This window comes from Eutrema salsugineum, unplaced genomic scaffold (genome assembly GCF_000478725.1).
Source record: "Eutrema salsugineum unplaced genomic scaffold, Eutsalg1_0 scaffold_3, whole genome shotgun sequence".
Taxonomy (NCBI): Eukaryota; Viridiplantae; Streptophyta; class Magnoliopsida; order Brassicales; family Brassicaceae; genus Eutrema; species Eutrema salsugineum.
Genome location: NW_006256756.1, coordinates 14,261,593 through 14,282,972, shown reverse-complemented (window position 1 = coordinate 14,282,972; position 21,380 = coordinate 14,261,593). Strand labels below are relative to the sequence as shown.

Sequence of the window (21,380 nt, the reverse complement as noted above, 5' to 3'; positions counted from 1 at the left end):
AAAGCTATTAAAAACATAGAAATAGTATTTCAAAACGATCCATAAAAGTGGTCAAAATACGGTGTTATCAACTCCCCCAGACTTAAACCTTTGTTTGTCCTCAAACAAAGCAAAAGTCTAAACTGGTTAAGTGAAAACAAAAATAGGGAATGCACAAATCTCAGAGACATGAACTCATAAACTAGGATCAAAGATCGTGCATCAATTCACAACTTAGTCTAGAAAATTCTCACCAATACACAAGAGATACTAGTCCACTTTTTCCGTCATGCAAAACTTAAACAATCTAAATCTTGATTCCAGTCAACTAGCTCTCTACATTCATTAAGTTTAATAGTGAGTTCTCATTAAAGACATCATCCAGGGTAGACGGCGTTTGGCATTAAACGGCTGTTTAAGTAGTGGAGTTAAAGTGTTAGTTGCCGGGAAACTAAATTATTGAAAAATCGCAGGAACTAAACAATATCTCAGTGACTGTCCTTCTAAACCATAACTAATCGTGAAACATCTAATTGGATCTAGTCTAGAAAATTCTCACCAAAATACAAGTAAAACTAGTCCGTTAATCCGTCATGCGAAAATCTACACACTTAGATCTAACTTCCAGTCAACTAGCTATTTACATTCATTAAGTATATTGGTGAATTCTCATCAAAGGCATTATTCAGGGTAGACGGCGTTTGGCAGTAAAGGCTATTTAAGTGGTGGAGTTAAAGTGTTTCGGGTTACCTGAAGATCTGGAGGATGCAAGATATTATGCAAAACCGCAAGAGAGAGAAGGACTTGTTGATGACCACAGATTTTCAGTCACTTCTCCTTTGCCAAATGTTGCTGCATAATCTTCCTCCTTTGTTGTAAACAGCTGTTCCCCCAGACTTATATCTTTTTCGGGGAATCATAAAGATAATCTCCAAAACTCCAAATAATCGAAATCAAGCTTGCCTCAAGTATAAAATCCGATCCTCCTAGACTCTCTAAGGTTTTAATTTTCCTTTCCCTTTTTATTTTTCTTTTCTTTTTCGTTTTTTTTTTTTTTAATAGAGAGAGAGTCTAAGGGACGAAATTGTACCAAGATTTTGAAGTTTTTCCAAAGGCAAACTGAATTTTCTCCTTTTGTTGAATCATTCCAATGAAATCACATGCCTTCGTCTTCAGTGACTAAAAACCGCGTTGATCCTCTTTCTCTCCAACGTTTTTGCACATATCTGCATATAGAACAATGAAAAACAAGAACGCATGTGGTTTGAAAGATGTTAGGTTCGGTGGGGAACTAGCTAAAGGTGAACTAGCCATTTAGGATCAACAAAGAGTGGTAAAAGGGTAAAGGAGTCTTGAATGTATGATTCGTTTCCCTGATCTAATGCTTTAATGAGAAAATTAAATCAAAATTAAGTCCAGTTAAGATGAGCTAGTATATCCTGTCAGAAAGAATCTCCATGAATAGGAGTCCTCTGGTGGGAGTTTATAATGCAAGTATTCTAGCTACCGTCTAGTCTAGGCCTAAATCACAAAAAGAGCAAAAAAAGAGGAAATAGCGTAGAAGCACACTGGTCTAATTCATCATAGTAATGTTTATTGTGTTCCTGGTTTGAAAACTTTTTGAAAAACATTTTGAAAACGATTTTTGAAATTTTTTTTTGAAAAACATTTTATGTGTCCAAAACAAACTCAAAACAAATCTAATTTCATTAGTGACGTATGAACATCCTCCCCCAGGCTTATCTCATACTGTCCTCAGTGTGATAAATCTTGGAAAGAATGGTAAAGAAAATAGAAAAGTTGAAATGTTTAAGTGAACTTATCGTGCTAGCGAGTGCTGCTCGTCTTTTTTTGTTTGTTCTTCCTTATTGAAAACGTGAAATTTAATGAAACAGAAACAAAGCAATGGAAATAGAAAATAAAGGTCAAAGGGAAATAGATAAAATACTAAGTAGGTTGCCTCCCTCTAAACGCTTGTTTCAAGTCATTAGCTTGACATTGTTGCTCGATTAGACTTAACCGGGGTCGTGACACTCCTTGATCTCATCATTGGCCGATGATGGATCAATCAAAAACATCACTTCTCTCTCGTCTTCTCTTTCTTCAGCCAGATATGGCTTTACACGCTGTCCATTCACTGTAAATGAATTTCCGGTTTTGTCCCACAGGACAATGGCTCCGTATGGCTTGACTTCCTTTATCGTGAAGGGTCTGGACCATCTTGAACGTAATTTTCCTGAAAAAGCTTAAGACGATAATTGAAAAGAAGTACCTTATCGTTAGGAGAAAAAGTTCTATGAATAATCTTCTTATCATGATATGCTTTAGTCCTCTCCTTGTAGATCTTCGAGTTTTCGTAAGCATTGTGTCAGATTTCTTCTAACTCGTGAAGTTGAAGTAGTCTTCTTTCCCCAGCCGTTTTCAGATTCATGTTCATCTCCTTGATAGCCCATTGCGCCTTATACTCGAGTTCTACTGGAAGGTGACATGCTTTTCCGTAAACTAGGTTGAATAGTGTTGTTCCTAATGGTGTCTTAAATGCTGTTCGATATGCCCATAATGCGTCGTCAAGCTTGGTAGACCAATCCTTGCGATGAACTGTAGTTGTTTTCTGCAAAATCGACTTGATTTGTCTTTTTGAGATCTCTACTTGACCGCTGGTTTGGGGATGGTATGGAGAAGCAACTTTATGTGTAACTCCATTCTTTCTAAGAAGATTCTCGAAAACTCTGTTGTTGAAGTGCGATCCTCCGTCGCTTATCACAATTCTAGGAACTCCAAAACGCGGGAATATCACAGATTCAAACAGCTTCATGACAACTTTTGCATTATTGGTGGGACTAGCGACTGCTTCAACCCACTTAGAGACGTAGTCTACTGCTACTAAGATATATTGGTTTCCAAAAGAAGTAGGAAAGGGTCCTATAAAATCTATTCCCGAGACATCGAAAATTTTGACTTCGAGAATAAAATTTTGAGGCATCTCATTCCTTTTGCTTATGTTACCCATCATTTGGTATTTATCGCATCGGATATATATCTTTGAACAAAGAAGGCCACAAAACCTGCTTGCAAGATTTTTGAAGCAGTTTTGAAGGTTGCGAAATGTCCTGCGTAAGACGAGCTATGGCATCCGAACAAAATTTCTTCCATCTCTTCTTCAGCCACGCATCTTCAGAATAACCCATCAGCACATGTCTTATAGAGATAGGGTTCATCCCAAAAATAATGTCTTACGTCTTTCAGAAAATTTTTCTTCCTATAACCAAAGAATTGTGGTGGTTCTACATCAGCTGCTAGGTAATTCGCTATGTGCCTAAACGATGGGGTGTTGAAAGCATCTGCTCGTCGCATTAGTGGATGTGGTGGTGCGGTATTGGCATTGGTGGGGGTAGTATCTATTGCATAGATATTTTCTTCTGGCAAACTGTCATTTAAGGGCAATATTTCTTCAACTCGAAAGAAAGATGGTCTGCAACTCCATTATCTGCTCCCTTCCGATCTCGAATTTCGATATCGAATTCTTGCAGTAGGAGGATCCATCTTATCAACCGAGGTTTAGCGTCTTTCTTAGACATTAAATACTTGATTACAGCATGATCAGTATGAACTATGACCTTAGATCCTACGAGATAAGAACGGAATTTCTCAAATGCAAATACGACAGCTAGAAGTTCTTTCTCTGTTGTTGCATAATTGCATTGAGCTTCGTCTAGAGTTCTTCTTGCGTAGTAGATTACGTGCACTTTCTTATCTTTTCGTTGGCCAAGTACTGCTCTGACTGCATAGTCACTTGCACCGCACATTATTTCGAATGAGAGTTCCCAATCAGGTGCTTGCACGACTGGCGCGGAGACAAGGGCTTCTTTGATCTTATGAAACGCGGCTAAGCACTCATCATCGAACTCGAAGTTCGTTTCCTTGCAAAGCAAACGCGTAAGAGGTCTAGCTATTTGAGAAAAATCTTTTATGAGGCGCCTATAGAATCCTGCGTGTGCTAAGAAAATACGAATTCCTTTTACGATTGTGGGGGGGGGGGGTTGTAGGATTGTCATGACTTCAATTTTAGCTTTATCAACTTCAATTCCTTTCCCCGAAATTTTGTGCCCAAGCACGATTCCGTCTCGTACCATGAAGTGACATTTTCCCCAATTTAATACTAAGTGCTTATCCTCACATATTTGCAGAACTTTACCACGGTTGCCTAGGCATTTTTCAAAAGAAGATCCATACACGGAGAAATCTGATAACACCGGAATTTGACCATTTTTATGGATCATTTTAATATCTTTTACATGTGTTTTTACTCCATTTTCAAAGGTTTTCAAAGGATTTCTATGTTTCCGGATTTTAAAAGACTTTTCAGGTAATTTGGGATAAAGAGGCACAAAATGGAACAAAAATACTCTTTTGGATAAATGCAGACCGTCAGAACTCTCATGGAGAGACGAAGACCTTCTCACAGTCTGATCACCCTCAAAATTGGACAACGTATAGAAGAATCAACCAGCTTTCAAATGCACTTGGTTTGGAGACATTCCAACGGTTGGATCTCAAGATATTCCATTAGCCCCGGAGCCACTCGAAGTCGGTCAGCAACTCACGCGACCGCGGCCAACAAGCTATTTGCTGCGGTTAGAAGCTTCCCGACCGCGGCCAACAAGCCAATTGCCGCGGTCACAACACTCCCGACCGCGGCAATCAATCTCCGAGTTAAAGCCCACTTATCTGAAGCCCAAAGTCATTCTCAGCCTCAATTCTGGAACCCTAGAGACCATGGAGTATTGGAGACTATAAATACATGTCATTTAGGTCGTTTTTAGACACAACCCTTCATACTTTACAGAAACCCTTTTCCTTTAGCCTTTTTTATGCGATTTTTGTAGAAGATTGTTCAAGTCCGAGTTCTTCAATAGAGAAGCTTTCTTTATCTCTTTTCTTTACTGTTTTTCATTACTTTTATTAAAACCAATGATGATGTCAAACTCAGCCATGTCTGAGTAGATCCCGAGTTGGGCTTAGGTTTCCCGAAAGGGGCTCTCATAATCGATTAAGACATCTAGGTTTATAGATCTGGGATTTCGACCTGTTTTCTGTTTATTCTTGTTCTTATTGCATGTATGCTTGATTGATCACCTAGTATCTGATCTAGATATTTAGTGTTGCGAAAGTTTTCATTAAGTATCAGCCCTAGAATGAAACAGGCGATTTTTCCGTAGGATTGGAAACCTACCTGCAGCGAGATCGTGAGTATTGACGAGTCTTGTGCAGCTCTTGCGTTCTCTCCCTTCCAGGGCCAGAATGGAAACCTACTGGTCAGGGTTGCGAGAAACAGTTGGATATGATCATGACAGTGATGTATTCATACCGCCGTACTCTAGCTCTAGAACCCATATATCGTTATCCGTCAATCCCAATCTATCTACCTTAGTGTTAAAACCGATTATGATCCCTTAGAGTTCCCAAAAGCTCAGTGTTTTTAACCATAGTTTACAATTCCATCTATTTTTACTTGCTTTCTTAGAACTGCATTTCAATTTCCTTAGTTCATTATTTACTTGCTTTATTTACCTTTCATGCGATATTTTACTTGCATTTCATTCGATTTTCTTACCTGCTTTTTAGGATAGATTTATTTGCTTTCTTTTGTTTTAGTTTAATTTGCAAGAAAAACAACCAACCTTTAAAACCAATTTAGTCTAGACATAAAGTTAAAAAAACCGTAGAAGAATACCAGGCACACAAATCTCTGTGGATTCGATCCCTAAATACTGCAACTGATCAGCTGTGCACTTGCGGCTTTCATTTGTTTTGTTAAGGGTAAAACTTGTTCCCTCACGCAGTTGACACGACCACCAAGTTTTTGGCGCCGTTGCTGGGGATTTGTTTTGCTGCCTTTTGCTATTTTTCTTGTTTTAACTTCTGTTCTAGACATCTGATCTCTAGTTCTTTCTTAAAGTATTTCTAAACTATGTTTCCCTTCTTTTGTTTTTCTCTGAATTGCATGAATACCAGGCGTAGACCTGCAGGAGACATTCCAATTCTAGACGAGATAGACAGACACGAAAGAGAACTTCGAAGACTTAGACGAACGCAAGGAATGGCCAACGACGACCAGCCTGGAGATCCTATTAATCGAAATTTAAATATGGACCAAAACGGGTCCGAACATGGAGAAAATGAAGAGAATGATCACAGAGGAGGTGATCATGCTCGACAAGATGGAGAGGAAGATGAGGTTCCTCCAAGAAACCACCAGAACCGAGAGAGAGAAGGACGTGAAGACCTTGATCCATCCATCAATGCAGCCGATGGTGACCACCCAGCAATGTAGCCAAATGAACGCATTCACCGCCCCATTCCGCCAGCAAATCAACACCGAAGACAAGCCAGGAACCATCACATAGCTGATTTTGATGCACCTACTCAAAATTTTCGGAATCGATCTGCAATTCAAGTACCATTTCCAAACCGGAATGAGTTTGAAGTCAAGCCTCAAATCATCTCATTGGTGAAGCAAAACCAGTTCCATGGAGTTCCTTCTGAGCACCCAATGGACCATATCGAGCTTTTTGAAGAAATTTGCAGCATGATGAGAACAAACCAAGTTCCACCTGACTATTTAAAGTGTAAGTTGTTCCCTTTTTCATTAGCAGATAAAGCTCTCCGTTGGTTGAAGTCTTTGCCTGCAGGATCGATTACCAATTGGGAAGAATGTAGAACTGCTTTCCTAAACCACTTCTACACTAAGTCAAGGTCGAACAATTTGAGAACGAAGATCTCAACCTTTCAACAAGGGCCAACTGAATCTTTCTATGAAGCTTGGGAACGTTTTAAGGAGTATGAACGTGATTGCCCTCACCATGGATTTCATGGATCAAGCCTGCTGAGCACATTTTACCGAGGTTTGCAACCAAAATACAAACTTTCACTTGATACAGCTAGCAATGGAGATTTTGGGCAAAAGACGATAACCCAAGGAAGAGCTCTCATCGAAAATTTGGCTCAAGCCAATAGCAATGACTGTCCTGAATACGATCGATCGATGAAGCAAGCCGGAACAGACAACAAGGAGATAACCGAGTTGAAGAACATGGTGAGCCAGCTTCTGAAGATCAACAATCGCCCGATCCATGCCTGTGTAACCAACAATGGCGCAGAAGATGAAGGACCTAGTGATATCGATCACATTAATCAAGCATTTCAAGAAGAAGATGTGAACTACGTAGGAGCACTGGTGCCATACCAAAATCGCTCCAACAACAACTTCCGGAATGCAAATTACAACAATCTCTCTTACCGTAATCCAAATGTGGAGAATCCTCAAGATCAGTACTACCCACCTCAGCAAAAATCCTTCCAAAACAAGTTTCAAGGTGGAAACTTTGGGGGAATAATACCATATCAACCGCGACAGCCATATAACTACCAAGGTACGGGTTTTAACAATCAATTTGTACAACAGCAGGGAGTCACGACGAACCAGCTAGCTTCACAAATCGGTAGACTTGAACAGTCAATCCAACAGTTTGTTATGACGAACGAAAAAGCATCTAAAGACGTGAACGTGAAAGTGGACTGCATGTACAATGATCTGAATGGTAAGTTTGAATCTTTATCTTCGCACGTGAAAAGATGTGCAAGTCGCCCAAACAGCCGACTCTATGAAGAGGCAAAGTGGAGTTCTTCCAGGAAGAGTTGAAGATAACCCTAAGAAGTTTTGCAACGCCATAACCACATTGCTCGAAGAAGAGGCCGGAACCGATGGAAAGAAAGAAGAAACCCCAATCTTTGTACCACTGTACAAGGATATTGATCCCAAGCAGCCACCGTTTAAGGTACCTGAACGATCACCGTTTCAAAGGCTTACCAAAGCCGATGATCCGGGACGCTTTGTTTTCCAGTGTTTCATTTCAGGAATCAAGTTTACAGACTGCTTGTGCGATTCTGGAGCCAATGTCAACATCATGTCTAAGACATTTGCCGAAAATTGGGCATAAATACCTTAAGGACATCGACGGTTAAGGTTATCTTTGGAGATTCATCTCAAAAAGATACTGAAGGGGCGATTCATGATCTACAAGTTCTAGTGGGAGATAAGATTGTTCCAGCAGATTTCCAATTCCTCGAGATGGATAAAGACAAGGAGAGGCCACTCATTTTCGGGAGACCATTCCTAGCTACAGTAGGAGCAATTATCGATCACGCAAACCGGCATGCTGTTTTCCTCAATGTGGACAGAAAAAGGTATTATCCTACTATCTTAGATGAATTTCCAAGCAAAGGAAACTGATAGACAAGACTTTTTAGGGTCTCAGGGCTATCAATCCCCTTGTCAAAGTAGCACAAAGAGGTTTATCAATCCAAGAATGTGGTGATAGACACTAAGCTATGTGATCAGGTTCTTAATTCAAGCAAACAAGAGTGATTTTGGTTAACTAATGACAACTACAAACTTAAACAGGATTAAAGACTAATGACAATGACAAATGATGTGAATATGATATGATGGAGGCATGAGATTCTAGACATGATAGTTGGTTAGGGTGCTTTGGTGCTAAACTAGAAATGCTAATGACAATGATGAGACATGATTCAAATGATTAAGAACTCTAATCTAGGTTAATCCTCTCATGAAGGTATTAACCCCTATACTAATCCATTTTCAAACCAAATTCCCATTTGTGAAATATGAATTAATATACATTAATAAACAGTTCTTAATGATCATTCAAGCAAATAACAATACATCATCATGCCGAAAATGCTTAAACCTCTAATACAGCTCTTTCAGGAATTTCATCAAACACTTTTGGTGCATAAAATTCCCAGAATCTAGATCTCAAGTGATATGCAAGGATCTAGCATAGAGAACAGCTGTTTAGAGAGGTGAATCAATGATTCTAGCCCTAAGCACTCCTAATCTAACACTTTAGCACCCCAACCTACACATCTAGAACCTCATTAAGGTGACTACTCACTAATCATACTAATCTCTCTTAAACCTTTGCAAGTTGAGAAGATTAGCATGATTAATGATGAGAAATGAAGATGGAGATGATAGATTAAGAAGAAAGCAGCTTTAAAACTCAAAGATCTCTTAAACTCTCTTGATTAAAAACCCAAAAATCGATATTTCTCTTCTTGGTGGAGTCTTTTCACAAAAGAGGCAAGAGACAAAGGGAATAAAGCTTAGTACTTTCAGAAAAAACCCTAAAAAGTATTTATACCTCTCTAAAAACGAACCGGGTCAGCCCAGAACAAACCGGGTCCTGACCCGACTTTAATGAATAAAGTGGAATTACTGCGGGTTGGTCCAGTGTCTCCCAGGTAGCACGCCCAAGTCGCAGTAGATGAAGAACTTTGCTTGTGAGACTTAAATCGCTTGTCTTAGCCGCATGCCCAAGTAGGAGTGTTTTGCGAGTCTTGCTGCGGCTTGATCTTCTTCTTCTTCAACTCGCAGGACCAAGGCGGTTTCTGAAGAATGTGCATATGTGCGGTTGGTTTCCATTGCACCTAGTTTGCAGGCTCAAGTCGGAGTGATTTGCGAGTGATCGTGCGGCTTACTTCCAGGCGCGGCTACCTCGCATGCCTAAGTCGCAGGATTGTGGACTTAGCATTTTTCTTGATCGGAAGCCTCAGACCTCATCTAGTGATAGCTTACCCGCACTTCTCAACTCGCAGCATCAGCTTTCAGGCATTCGTCTTCAGGCCTGCGGGTTAACCAAGTCGCAAGACCATCTCGCAGCATTCAGAGCAGCTTGGACCACTTCGCATTCCGGAGATTGTAACTTCTGAGGTACGTGTCCGAATTGAGTGATTCCGGTTGCCGTAGACAGAAGACTCATTTATCTCCACCTTTGATGAAGGAAACTTTGGTGCTTGGGAAGTGGAAGGCTTCCTGGATGGCACATCTTTGCAATGAATTTACACGATCAGAGAGAGGCGTCTAGACATATGTCCATTCCGGAGACCGTATCTTCCTGCTCTTAGCTCCGAATTGAATGATCTCGGACGTTATGGAAATAGGACCCAAATGTCTCTGATTCTCATGATGGCCTCGGAAACTGAATCGGCGTGTAAGTACACCGTCCTTCGCATTCTTTGGAGCCTATCGGCTCGGTCCAAAACAGCAGCGAGATAGGGGTTTCTTCCGATGAGCTTAACTTTCTGCTCACGCGTCCGAATTCCATGATTCTACTTGCTATGGAACCGTGATCCAATCCTCTCCAACTTCTATGAAGCACCCGACAGCTGAATCGGACCGAAAGGTTCCCCGGACATGCGATTTCGGAAACGTGTATGCACCCGGAGATTTTGGCCGAGAGATTCAATAGCCGGTACGCGTTTTGGCCGATAAAGTCTACCCGCGGTACGTGAAAATGGCCGATAAAATCCTTCCTGGTACGCGAGAATGGCCGAGAAAAACCTTCCTGGTCAGCGAGAATGGCCGAGAACCTCCTTTCAAGCTTTGATCACCATTTCTCTTCCTGGATTGACCTCTTCAACTCCAAATAGCTCCAAATGCACCTGATAAACACTCAAAACATGCAAAGACTCATTGGGACCTAATGCATCTCCTAATTTCTAAAACAAACCCTAAGGACCTAAAATGCATGAAATAAAACATGATTTAAAATGAATTATGCAACCTAAATGATGCAAATTATGAACATATCAACTCCCCCACACTTGTACTTTGCTTGTCCTCAAGCAAAAAGAGCAAATGAGAGGAAGAGGTTGGATGCAATGGGAGTTCACATTTCCTTTTTGAGAGAAGTGATCACAATGAGAATTCAAGGTCATGCTCAGTTATGCAATGCAAAGCCATACTCAGATATATATCAACTCAACAAGGAATCTCCACAAGTTCTTCTCTCTCTCAACTCTTTCACATTCATTAAGCTTTTTACCAAGTGGATCAAATGATGCATTGTTTAAACAAACATAGTTTGGCTAGGGTGAGGTTATGAGACTAAAATGATCTCATCAATGCCTGAGTGGGTTCAATGCAGCAAAGGGATCTCTCTATGAATGACCAAACTTTGGCAGAATGCTAAAAGTAAAAGGCAACCTATGCATACAAGGGCAAAGACTCATCCCACCCCACACTCTACTCAAAGTTTCCTCACTTGCTTACTTTTCACACTCATTCTTCTCTCACTAGGGGACTCTCTTTTCTTTTTCATACACAAGTCTTGGAGTTCAAACTTTCCATAGCTCTTTTTCACTTTCTTTTGTAACCTTTAACCTCTTTTTTTTTCTTTCTTTTTAAAACATTTGAGCTCTTTGGCTTCTTTTCTTTTCACTTAGAGGGTAGACTCTTTCTTTTCAAAACACTAGAGCTCACTTTCTTTAACTCAAAACTCCAAGACTGATTTCTTTTCTTTTTATATCCCCTAGTTCTCACCATTCTCCTTTTATTTCCAGTCATCTCTCCTTTTTCCACTCACCAACATGTATTCCCCCACACTTAGTTCTTGCCAAATCTCTCAGCTCCTTGATGATGGAACTTAGCACTCAATGAGACTTGCCCTTGTCGCCCTAAACCTAACACTTTCTGCTAAGTTTGGTCCAAGGTGGCCTCTCAATCACACAAACAATTGGCTTGAAAGAAGGATGGGTTCAGGGTGAGGAAAACTGATCTATTATGCAGATTCAGCTATTTGAGCTAAGGAAGAGGATGGTAAAAACAGGATTCTAGCTCAGATATGTATGTTGGTATCCACAAGCTTATTCAAACAATGCACCAAATGATAATTTGAAGTCAAGTTCAGGGTTTTCACTTATTAGAGTTGAGTTCAATTCAAACTTGCTTCTCATATTCAAATCGTTTCAGACTTTGCAAGCACAGAAAAAGATTCACTAGCATATTCAGTTCAAGTTCTCAAAGTGATGTACTCTCTAGAAAACCTATCATTACTCCCTGCAAGATGCAACCTACATGCATATGCAATCTAGACTCAATCCTAAAAATGAGAATGCAACTACATGATCATTTTTTTGTGTAAATTTTTCAGATTTTTCCATTTTTTTGGTTTTTATATGCACTTAGATGAGACTACATGAATATGCAACTAGAATGTGACTCAAGACTCAAAGTGTAAAATAAGAAAAGAGAAAACATGATTAGTAAAGGATGAAACTCCTCCCCCACACTTAAATAACACAGTCCCTTGTGTTATAAAAGCATGAGAAAGGAGTTAAAACAAAGTAAACAAGTAAAATGCAAAAGAAAAAGAAAATCTACATGCTATTTACAAGGTTTTGAGTGTTACCTAGGAGCTGTGGAAGTCAGACCTCAATGAGTAAGAGGGGTTTGAAGTGTGGCCGGATGGTGTCTCCCAAGAATGATGGCTTGCCTCATCAGACCCGTCGTCAAGATCCACCCAAGTGGTTCCATATGTGACTAGGGCTGTGCAGTTCATGGAACTCTCTCCAACTTCCTCTCTGTTCCTTGGTGAAACCGGTGCTGGAGCCCCACCTTTGCAAGGGTTTTCAAGCTTCTTGATCCTCTTCTTCATCTCCTTGATGCATTTGGCCATCTTGTGGATGGTTTTGTCTTGGTACTTGCACCATTGTTGGAGAATACCAATCTTTTGTTGAGCTCTGAACCCTGAAGTGCCTTGTTCCTCCCAGTTGTAATCATCAAAGTGGTATCTGTTTCCACCAAAACGTTTTTGAGGTGGAGGCAGATCAGCATCTTGAGCACCAGCTGCACTTGTGGTAGCATCTTCAACGGTTGCTTTCTTTCCCTTGGAGGCTTCTTCTCTGCAAGCTTGCTTGTATGTGAGGATTGGTGGGTCAGTTTGGACATTGTACAGCTCTTCCTTCAGCAAGAAGAAGTGAATGTTCCTTTTAACTTGGACTGTGGTGATGGAGGGATTGGGTAGGAGAACTTGGGCTGGATTACTGATGAGAGTCTTGAAGTTGTATACTACCTTGGTACCCACTCTTCCTTGGAGGAAGCCAATCTTACACAAATGTGCTTCATTAATCAGATCAAACTTTGCCTTGTTCTCCTTGAATCTGTACCCCTTGGCTTTCAAGATCTTTGTTACCACCCATCCATGGGCCAGCTTTGCATCTTGCTTTGTAGAACCCCACATGCACTTTTTGTAGAACATCAAAGACCTTGCTAATTGAGAGGCAAGGCAAAGTGGGTATTCATACCCTTCATAGGATTCCCCATCTTCATGAGTTGGCATCAGCGGTCTCAGCCACACACCAAGAAGCATTAGATCTCCTTTGTGAACTCTTCCAACATCAATCTTGAAGTAGAAGCTGTGAGAGAGAATCTTGTGTACATATCTCAGAACTGGATTCCTTATCCAAGAGGACTTAGCTGTTCCAGCTGTGTACTTCCCAGAAGCAATTGATCTCCATAGAAGTTGGACCTCATCTTTTCTGAGATTGACCTGGTTGGAGAGAAGTTCATTTCTAGGTGCTGAAAACCCAAAAATCTCATTCAATTCTCTGAATGACACTGAATACTCCTTCCCTTTCACAGTAAACTGCGCATGTCCAAGCCCATCTCCTTGAATAATTCTTGAATCCCTTGGGTAGTAAATGAAAGCTTCAAAGGAAGCCAAGAACTCTTGAGACTCCTGTTCATAAGCGATCTCTCTCATCTCCAAAAGTGACTCAACACCCATGTTCCCAAGCAAAGTCTTGACATCTTCATAGATGCCAATCTTCTTCAGAAAATCCAAATCAGGGAATCTCCCTTTCTAGATCTCTATCTGTTGAAACTTAGCCAGATAATCAAGTGTTTCTGGTTCAGTTTTCTTGAACTTCTTTGATCCCTCTTCAATTGTGCCTTGGGAACCACCAGCTGAGCTGCTTGAGTCACTTTCAGTCGGTTCACTCTCAGATACCACAGCCAACTGTTTCCCCTTATTCTTGGAACCAGAAGCAACCACCAAATCTTTTCCTTCAGGCCTTGTCCTTTTTGGCGCTGGATCACACTTCCCTTGCTTTGTGGTATTCTTTGCACCTTGACCTTTTTCTCTTGGCTGTGAAGACCCTGAGACCAAACCCTTGCCTTTTGATGCAGTACCCTTCTTCTTGGCCAGAGAGTTGGTTCGTTCAGTCATCTGCCAAGAGATTCTCAAAAAACATTGTTAGTACAAGAATAAGCCTCACAAAATTCTCCAAAATTTTGAAAAAATTTGTTGCAAGAATCGATTTCAATAGCACATGAACAAGTTTCTAAAGCCAAGAATCAATCCAATAAGTTCATAGCAATGCAAAAACAAGAGTGCAAAGCAGGGACGCAGCAAGAAACCAATTCATCTCTTTTTTTTTAAAAAAAAAAAAATTGATTTTTTTCATGAATTACTTGCAACAATTTTCAAAACTCAAGAACAAGGAATCACCAACAAAGTGCTCTGTTTTCCAAGACTATCTAGCACCCTAGCATTTATAAAAATAATCCCAAGGTCGAAAACAACCTATCAAAATCGATTCCACACCTTGAGTTCAAAAATCACCATTGAAGAACATGGAAAAGATGAATTTTAACAGGATGATATACCTTGGGATTAAGATGTAAGGAGTTCGAAATGCAATCAATATGATGTTAACAACTCAAAAACGAGCTCAGAGCACTTTGAATCAACAAATTTGGTGGAGAAATGAGAGAGATATGGTGAAAACAATGGAGAGAAATGAGAGAAAGAGTGGCAAACTCGGGTTTGTTGTGGGGAAGAGAGAGTGTGGGACAGGGTCAAGCCTTTGGACTTGTGGTCAATAGATCTATTTTGACCAGTCAAGGCTTTGACCCGTCCTTTTCTCATTGACCGGCCTCCTTTCTCTCTTTTGTGCGTCCGGGAACTGTCGGGATCGAGCCGTATGACCGTCTTGGTGCAGAACCGGAAATATTTTTGTGCTACCTGGGATCTTCTTTGCCTACCCCGCATGACCAATACGCAGTGAATATGCTCAGGCTCGGTTTTATCTCTTCTCCATGTTGCTACCTGGAACCCATTGCGACCAGCTAGCATGACCAAGTCGGAGTGATTTGCGAACATATGTGCGACTTGGTCTTGCTTGTTCCTAGGTAGCATGACTAAGGCGCAGGGTTTTGGACTTAGAAACTTTAGCCTTTCTTTTCCTGCTGCGACCTGGAACTCTTTCTTCCCAGCTAGCACGACCAACTTGGAGTAAATTGCGAACATATGTGCGACTTGGTCTTCTTTTGTTCCCAGGTAGCATGACTAAGGCGCACACTCTTAACACTTAGGCGTCTCAGCATCCTCTTCATTTTGTGCGGCCTGGTCTTCATGCTTCCAGGTAGCACGACCAACTTGGAGTAAATTGCGGGTCGTCGTGCGGCTTAGCTTCCATTCTTCCCAGCCAGCACACCTAAGCCGCAGCTTTTGTAACTTAGATACCTTGGCCGTTCAACTCATGCTGCGACCTGGTCTCTTTGTTCCTAGCTAGCACGCCTAACCCGGAGTGATTTGCGAACATATGTGCGGCCTAACTCTTTTGGTTCCCAGGTAGCATGACTTGGCCGCAGGTTTTTGGACTTAAGATATCTCGGCCATTCCTCTTTTGCTGCTACCTAGTCTCCTTGCTCCCAGCCAGCACACCTAAGCCGCAGCTTTTGTCACTTAAACTCCTCGGCCACTCTTCTTATGCTGCGACCTAGTCTTCATACTTCCCAGGTAGCACGACCAACTTGGAGTAATTTGCAAGTGATCGTGCGACTTAGCTTCCTTGGGTTTCAGGCTGCAGCACTAGGTAGCAGAGTTTGGGACTTAGAACCGTTGGCCTTTTCTTTTTCTTTCTGCGGCCTGGACCTCTTTCACCAGGTAGCACGCCCAGGCCGGAGTAAATTGCGAGTTCTGCTGCGGCCTGGGCTCTTCTTGATCCAAACCGCACACTTAGGTAGCACTGAGGCGTTCTTCAAGTTTTTCTGGCCTTAAACACTTCTCTCTGCTCTCTCACATGCTCCATTCCATTCATCATTGAGCTATGTCCTCCAAAAATCACCTAGAACCTGAGACCAACTCACAAAACCCATCAAAAAGTTCTAAAACAGAAAAGAGAAGAGAAGAAATCAAAAGAACTATGTACAAAGATAAGCTTGGGGCGTCTCCCAAGAGCACTTTGTTTAAAGTCTCTAAGTTTGACTTTGGAAACCTGTTTAACAGGCTGGTGGTGGATCAAGAAGGGGAACTGATGTAGCTTCCTCCTTCCTTTGTGAAACCAAATAATGCTTGATCTTTTGGCCATTTACCACAAACTGTTGACCATTCTTTCCTTCTAACACAACAGCTCCATAGGGCCTCACCTAAAGAACTTTAAAGGGACCAGACCATCTAGACTTAAGTTTTCCTGGAAACAACTTAAGTCTAGAGTTGAACAGCAACACAAAATCACCAACCTTGAACTCCCTTTTCAGAATCTTTTGATCATGCAAAGCTTTGGTCTTCTCCTTATAGATCTTTGAGCTCTCAAAAGCCTCAAGCCTAATCTCCTCAAGTTCATGGAGTTGCATGACCCTCTTTTCTTGAGCTGTCTTGATATCAAAGTTAAGCAACTTCACAGCCCACAAAGCCTTGTACTCCAGTTCAACAGGAAGGTGGCAGCTCTTCCCATATAGCAGACTGAAAGGTGATGTCCCAATTGGAGTTTTAAAGGCAGTCCTGTAAGCCCACAATGCATCATCTAGCCTTTTGCTCCAATCTTTTCTGCTTGAGCTAACAGTCCTCTCAAGAATGGCATTGATCTGTCTATTAGATACCTCAACTTGGCCACTAGTTTGAGGATGATATGGAGTAGCTATCTTGTGTTTCACTCCATGCTTTCTCAACAAACCCTCCAAAGTCTTGTTCACAAAATGAAATCCTCCATCAGAGATAACAACCCTTGGAACTCCAAATCTTGGGAAGATAATGCTCTTGAACAGCTTCAATACAACCTTGGAATCATTGGTAGGGGAAGCAATGGCCTCAACCCATTTGGACACATAGTCCACAGCAACAAGTATATACTGATTCCCATAGGATGAAATGAAGGGCCCCATAAAGTCAATCCCCCAGCAATCAAAGATCTCAACTTCTAGAATTGGGTTTTGAGGCATCTAACTCCTCTTTGATATGTTCCCATGCCTCTGACAGGCATCACATGCTGAAACCACTAACTGAGCATCTTTGAACATTGTGGGCCACCAAAACCCACTCTGAAGAACCTTGGCCACAGTCTTGAATGCTCCCATGTGACCTCCAAAAGCTGAACCATGACACTCTTGCAACACAGGTTGCATCTCCTCCTCAGCAAGACACCTTCTATACAGCTGATCTTTGTTCAGGACATAGAGGTAGGGCTCATCCCAATGGAATCTCTGGACATCTCTGAAGAACTTCTTCCTCTTGTAAGCATCTAATTCAGGAGGCTCCACCCCACATGCAAGATAGTTCACTATGTCTGCAAACCAAGGCATCCTCCTCTCTTGAATGCTCTCTACTTCTTCAAACTCCAAGTAGGAATGGAGCACCATCAGAGACTCTTCAGGTAAGCTATCATTGAGAGGCACTTCAGAATCAATCCTCAGCCTAGAAAGATGGTCTGCAACTCCATTTTCTATCCCCTTTTTGTCCTGTACTTCCATATCAAACTCCTGAAGTAGAAGAACCCATCTTAACAATCTTGGCTTGGCATCTTTCTTGGTCATCGATACCTGAGAGCTGCATGATCAGTATATACAATGACTTTTGATCCCACCAGGTAGCTTCTGAATTTATCAAAGGCAAAGACTATTGCCAGCATTTCCTTCTCAGTAGTAGCATACTTCTCTTGTGCAGAGTCAAGTGTTCTACTGGCATAGTAGATAACATGTAGCTTCTTGTCTTTCTTTTGCCCAAGCACTGCTCCAACAGCAAAATCAGATGCATCTGTCATAACCTCAAAAGGAAGGGACCAGTCTGGTGCCTGAACTATTGGTGCACTAACCAATGCCTCCTTGATCAACTTGAAGGCCTCTTCACATTCAGCATCAAAGATGAAATCCACTTCTTTACACAACAGTCTTGTCAAGGGCCTGGCAATTCTTGAGAAGTCTTTGATAAATCTTCTGTAAAACCCTGCATGCCCAAGGAAACTCCTTATCCCTTTAACTGAAGTGGGGGTTTGCAGGTTCACCATTACTTCTACTTTTGCTCTGTCAACCTCTATTCCCTTCTCAGATATCTTGTGCCCAAGAACTATTCCATCCTGCACCATGAAGTGGCACTTCTCCCAGTTCAACACCAAGTTATGCTGCTCACATCTCTCCAAAACCTGTGACAAATTAGAGAGACAATCCGAGAAGGAGGAGCCATAGACACTAAAGTCATCCATGAACACCTCAACTTTCTCTTCAATAATGTCAGAGAAAATGTGCATCATACATCTTTGAAATGTGGCAGGGGCATTACAGAGACCAAAAGGCATTCGCCTGTATGCAAATGTGCCATAAGGGCATGTGAATGTTTTTTCTCTTGATCCTGGGGATCTATGGGAATTTGGAAGAACCCCGAGTACCCATCGAGAAAACAAAAGAAGGGGTGGTTTGCAAGCCTCTCTAACATCTGATCAATGAAAGGTAAAGGAAAATGATCCTTCCTAGAGGCTGCATTGAGCTTTCTATAGTCTATACACATTCTGTGTCCTGTGACAGTTCTAGTAGCTATAAGCTCATCCTTCTCGTTTTTAACCACTGTGATCCCACCCTTCTTGGGCACAACATGAACAGGAGATACCCATCTTGAGTCAGAGATTGGGTAAATTATCCCTGCCTCAAGAAGTTTTAGTATCTCCTTCTTAACCACTTCCTTAAGGTTGGGGTTAAGTCGTCGTTGATGCTCAATAGAGGACATAGATTGGTCCTCTAGGTGGATCCTGTGGGTGAAAATGTCAGGAGAGATCCCTCTAATATCAGCCAAAGAATATCTTATGGTTCTCCTGAACTTTCTTATCTCACTAAGCAATGCACTTTCTTGATCCTCTAATAGGCTATCATTGATGATGACAGGATATGTGGAGTTTAAGCCCAAGAAAGCATACCTGAGCCCTGTTGGTAGAGGCTTGAGCTCAACAGGGGGTGCATCAGCCTCATTCCAATCCTCGTCCAAGCTGCTTTGGCTGGTGTCTGATCCTTTGATAGCAAAAACTTCAGAGCCACTTTGTTCCAGCTCCAAAAACCTTGTCTCAGGACCCAACTCTCTAGCATTGTCCAAATACAACTTGTACCCTTCACTTTCTTCTGCTAAGAGCCCATTGTCCCCTTGTTCTTGAGTTAGAGCAGCTTGAAGAGGATCCTCAGTGTTCAGCTCCTCAAGCAACTCATCAGCCAACTGATCCATTGTCTCCACATAGAAACATTGACATCCAATGGTGGGTTTCTTCATCATCTCATTCACATCAAACTTGAGCTTTTCAGACCCAAGGTGAAGCTCTATTATCCCACCTCTCACATCAATTATGGCTCCTGCAGTGGCTAAGAATGGCCTGTCCAGGATAAGAGGATCTACTGGTTCCTCATCCATTTCCAGCACAACAAAATCTGTTGGAACCTCAAAACCACCTATCTTGACAGGTAGATCTTCCAACATACCAACAGGAAATCTAACTGATCTATCTGCAAGGATAAGAGAAATCCTTGCAGGTTTGAAGACTCTAAAGCCCAGCTTCTTAGCTATGAAGAATGGCATCAAGCTGACTGATGCTCCTAGTTCACAAAGACATCCAGAGAATAGAAGAGGTCCAATGGCACAAGGGAGTGTGAAACTCCCTGGATCAGTTAACTTCTTTGGAATGGACTTCTTCTGAATGATAGCACTGCATTCATGACTTAGTACCACCATGCCTTGAAGTTCTTTAGTCTTGTTGAGAATGGCATCCTTCAAGAACTTCCCCATCTTTGGCATCATTAAGAATGCATCAATGAGAGGCATTGTGAGTGGTGTCTCCTTGAGTGCCTTCTCAAATACAGCTCTTGCCTTGTCCACTAGTTGCTTCTTGAATCTCCCTGGAAATGGGAGTTTGGATTGGTATGGAGGCGGTGGCACATATTTCTTCTCTAGTTCTGGTTCCTTTGCTACTTCTTTACCCTTTTCTGTCATTGGTTTCTCAGCAACTTGATCCTCTTTTAAGGCTGCCTCCCCCTCAGTTTGATCATTGTCCTCAATGATCACATTGTTGTTCTCAATACCAGGTAACTCCTTCCCACTCCTCAGTGTAATGGCCTTGGCATATTCCTTGGGGTTGGGTTCTGGTTTTCCAGTTAGGTAACCTTGGTTCCTCGAGCTTGAGGCCTGGTTCTGCTTCAGTTCCTTGATTTCCTGCTGCATGGCTGCATTCTGGCTTGCAAAGATCTGTTGACCCTGAAGTAGTTGTTGCAGAATACCAACCATATCAGTACCCATCTGTGGCTGCTGTTGAACCGTTGGTGGCTGAAACTGTTGTTGAGCAGGCGCTTGCTGTTGGAACTGTGGTGGACTAAACCCTGGTGGTGCCTTTTGCTGCTGTGTACTGAAACTAGGACCCTGAAATGGTTGCTGTTGCTGACCAAAACCTTGATTCTGACCAAACTGATTCTTGGGTTGGAATGACCCTTAAAAGTTGTTCTTGGGAACAAAGTTCTGTGGAGCTTGAGAATTGGGATAGACCTGGTCTTGTGGGTTAGCTACATTGGTGTTCCTGTAGGAAAGGTTTGGATTGGCATTACCATACTGATATCTCTGGAACCTCTGATTCCCAATGTAGTTGAGCTCCTCTTGGGTGAGACCCTCTTCACTTATGTTCTCAAAGATTTGAGATGGTTCCTCATACTCTCCAACAAAATGCATTGGTTTGTGAGTTACCAACTTCAACTTGTCTAATTCATTTCTCAACTCCTTAACTTCCCTAGTGAGCCTCTGTTCTGAGCTTGAACCTTCAGACCTATTTGATCTGTCATAGTCTTCACCATAAGTATCATTGCTCAATGCTAAGTTCTCCACTAGCTCTAAAGCAGCATGAATTTCTTTACCCAGAAAGTTCCCATTGGAAGCAGTATCCAGCTGGTTTCTAATCTTGGGAAGAGCTCCTCTATAAAGTCTGCTAAGAAGAGAAGCCTCACTAAACCCATGGTGTGGGCATTGGTTTGTGTAGCTCCTGAATCTCTTATATGCTTCACCAAAACTTTCATTGCTGTGCTGAGTGAAGCTAGAGATTTGGTTCCTTAGTTTTGCAGTTCTTGAGGTTGAGAAGAACTTAGATAAGAAGGCTTGCTTTCATTGCTCCCAGGTTTGAATGGAGCCTCTTGGAAGATTCTTCTCCCATTGATGAGCTTTATCACCAAGACTGAAGGGAAATAGTCTTAGCTTGAAGCTGTCCTCAGAAACTCCATTAATCTTGGTCAGATCACACAC

General features: G+C 41.7%; 1 protein-coding gene and 2 non-coding genes across 3 annotated transcripts in view; 2 read left to right on the top strand and 1 right to left on the bottom strand.

Moving 5' to 3' along the window:
* Window positions 1-21,380, top strand: part of LOC112085465 — a gene marked incomplete at its 3' end in the record, with an annotated part of 112,297 nt that overhangs the window by 40,543 nt on the left and 50,374 nt on the right.
* Window positions 6,743-6,849, bottom strand: LOC112085690. Its single transcript, XR_002898990.1, has one exon. It is a non-coding gene; the product is annotated as a small nucleolar RNA R71 (small nucleolar RNA).
* On the top strand, window positions 21,091-21,197 carry LOC112085635. Its single transcript, XR_002898936.1, has one exon. It is a non-coding gene; the product is annotated as a small nucleolar RNA R71 (small nucleolar RNA).